Source organism: Nematolebias whitei, chromosome 6 (assembly GCF_014905685.2).
Source record: "Nematolebias whitei isolate Nwh7 chromosome 6, NemWhi1, whole genome shotgun sequence".
Taxonomy (NCBI): Eukaryota; Metazoa; Chordata; class Actinopteri; order Cyprinodontiformes; family Rivulidae; genus Nematolebias; species Nematolebias whitei.
This window is the reverse complement of record NC_056503.1, coordinates 35,344,841-35,348,397: the sequence shown is the minus strand read 5'-3', so window position 1 is coordinate 35,348,397 and position 3,557 is coordinate 35,344,841.

Genomic DNA, 3,557 nt, shown 5'->3' with positions numbered 1-3,557 from the left:
GGAATAACCAGGTTTTATCTAATTAGCAAAGTGCATTATTTGTTTAAATATACAGTAACAGTATACAATTTTCACTACAGTAAATGCACATTTGTACACATTTGCATTTACTGTAACCCATTCAAGCTTTATTTATACAGGTTAGTCTCATTGAGCCTCGGGGACTCATTTACAACAGAGACCTGTAATAATAATAATATAGAGCTAATAAACCCCATATTAACTCATACCTGACCTAAATAAACACAGTATACCTCTAAATACAGGTACGCTCTGTGTAACCCAGTTTTTATCTCGCAGGAATACTGTGCATGTGACTCTATAAAGAAATGGCTTTTAATGTTCTTTAAAGTAATGTGTAAAATGCTAACAAACACCCAAATTAGAAAGATCAATATATTCATACTAACTAGACTTTAGGCTATTTTAAACAACCTGACTGTCAATCAAATGAAATTTAAAGTCATAATAGAAATAAAAACACTTTTTTAACTGGTAGCCCACTTAAGAGTTTTAATAGGTTACTTGTGACAAGATGCTCCATTTTAGAGTAAGATGTGTTGCATGATCCTCCTGTAAGTTCAGCTGACTCATGGGAATCAAGCTAATATTGTATTTTTTACAACTAATTTTAGAAAAACGTCTTTCACCCTTGCACCACAGTAAAGGCAGAGATGTGTTTTGCACTTCAATCATGAAATACACGTTCAGGCAGCAGAGCTCATCTAACTGCAATTCAGCTGAACGAGCAAGTTAAGCTTTGACATCATGTTGTCAAAATCACTTCTTTATCCCAAAACTTTGTCTGACTTTTTCTTGCTACATTGTGTGTGTGTGTGTGTGTGTGTGTGTGTGTGTGTGTGTGTGTATGTGTGTGCATATGTGTGTGTCTAATATGGGTCAGGGTTAGGCTATAGAAATTAATTTTAAAAAAACGAGTGGAAGTCAAAGCAAAGTTCCTATAAAAAGACGAGCCTGTGTGTGTGTGTGTGTGTGTGTTTGTTTCTTTCACATAACCTGTGTGCGTTTGTGTGTGTGTGTGTGTGTGTGTGTGTGTGTTTAACCCTTAAATAAACCTTAAAGTTGTGAAAGGAGTGACTACAGACAATTTTTATTTTATTTGCAAAATTGCTAATGATTTAACATTTATTAATAACCAATTATACACTTAATACTTTTTTACAAAGTTTAAAGAAGTTTCTTTTTAATTTGTGAAATAAATAGGGATGAATGATTATGGGAATAAAACAATTATTTATAGCCTATTTCTTTTGGTAAGTTTGTTTTTTTAACACTAAGGTGTTGTTACCAGTATCTTCATTTTACTTTGCTGGTTAGTCAACTTGTTAATAAGTAAATGCTATGTGGAAGTACTCGAAATCAAAAATAATGAATAAATATTTAATTAAATACAATATTTACTGTAAAAAGCTTTTGGTGTATATTTATACAACCATTACTGAATAAATTACAATACTACAACAATTATGATGATCATAATTTAATGGTTTTTGTTTATTTGTTTGTTTTGCACAATTTCATCTAGTTTTTCATCAGTAATACCAGATGAATCAATCTCAACTCAAGATCTTCTTGTGGTGATGAATCTTCGACAAGTCAGGTATTTCTTGTGAAATATTCCGCTCTAAGAAGACGTCTTCCACCAAGTCCAGAATTTAATTTTAAAGAGAAAAGACAAGACAGGGAAAAACAAAATACTGTATTTTTGGGACTATAAGGCGCACCAGATTATAAGATGCTCTATCAATGAACGGGTCTGTTTTCATACATAAGGCGGATTAAGTGAAACAAAACAGTCAGATAAGTCAAATTTTATTCAACTCATTCACAATAACTCTCAACATTGTTCAGTTGTAACACATAAAATACAAAACAATACACATTTTTGAGCGCTGTGTACCACATAAAATCGTTTGAGGTCAGTAAACACAACCAGAATTAATACAAAAGGCACACCAGATTATAAGGCTCACTGTCAATTTTTGATAAAAATTAAGTGTATCTTATAGTCCGAATAATACGGTATCCATTTTAAAGTAAATATAATAGTTTTTTTCCTTGATTTATTTATTAATTTGTCTCCAAATTTGATTCAATCACCCTCATAGATTAAGCCCAATTTCCCTAAATCCAACCAACATGTGATGGCTGTAATCTAATATGTAATCTCTGTTTTGTCTCTTTTCATCTTGGATGAATTAAAGCTGAAAAATATGTTTCTAAGTGTTGCAAAACAATTTTTTCATTAAAACTGTTCAGTCACAGTTGTCGGTGATTATTCGTGTTTCAATAATTGTTCGTAAAGAACTGACAGGAAGTCTGTTGAATCTGGTTTTTGGCCTTACTTTAAAAGAAGCTGGAAACAAACAAACAAAACAAGATCTTTCACATTCACTGTTGTACTGAACACAACAAACATCTTCTTTAAAAAAATAATAGATAAATCATTTTAAAAAAATAAATTGAAATAAGTTTTTGAAGGTTGTTCAGTCTTTTCTGTGTTTTGATCTCTGAACATCTGATTATTATTTACAATTCCCTCAAATGATAAACTTAAAAAATAAATAATAATTTATAAATTGGTTCCTGATAAATGTCTGTACTTTAATGCATGTCTATGTTGGAGAGCTGCTGATTTATAATAACAAAGTTAAAGAGAATGAATGTGTTTACCTTGCACACAACCTAAGCATTGAGACTTTATTTATTTTGTTTTACAAAAAAAAAAAATAATAATTTGACAATAAAAAGGATAAATATGCTCTTGCAGGGACACAACTCTACCAGAGGTGCTGCCTATTTGTTTGAAGGTCGCTAAAATGAAACTTGCATTTCAGCAGGCACAGTAACAATTTGCAATCAGAATTCATTGTGACCGCACAAACAATCTGCTCTATTTTAGCAACTCATTTGATTTACAAATAGGCCGCCTGCTTGCTGCCCCCCCCAGCACACACACACCACCAGCTTTCTTCTCCCCTCCTGGCTCCCCAATGGAAGAATGACTTTCCCTGCACACTTTGAACGGCAAAGTCAAAGCTCACACATCAGCCATACATACCTCTTATTGTCTCTGGAACAAAACATTTTATTTTTCCTTCATGCTCCCTTAGTCCCGTTACGATGTGGCAACTTTTTATTGTCTCGCTGCTAGGGGGCTGGATTTGTCCTTATCTTTTAAATATGTTAGCAAAAACAATCAAAGTGATGCTAAAAAGGAATAAAATCAGTGCATGATGAAACAGAAACATCTCACGGAGGCTGAACGGCTTTGCTTGAAGATTCTGGATGTACCACGATGTGTTCACTTCTCCTGCACAAATTGCCTTTTATTTTGTTTCCTTTTACCTGCAAGTCAGAGCAACTCTTCAGTCTAAAACATTCAAACAAGTGTTTGTGGAACCGAATGTTCTCAATTTACTCTCTTAATAAGTCCTTAAGGTTTTAGCTTAAATAAAAAGATAGAGATATTAGCCATTTTAAGTATTTCACACACACACACACACACACATATATATGTGTGTGTGTGTGTGTGT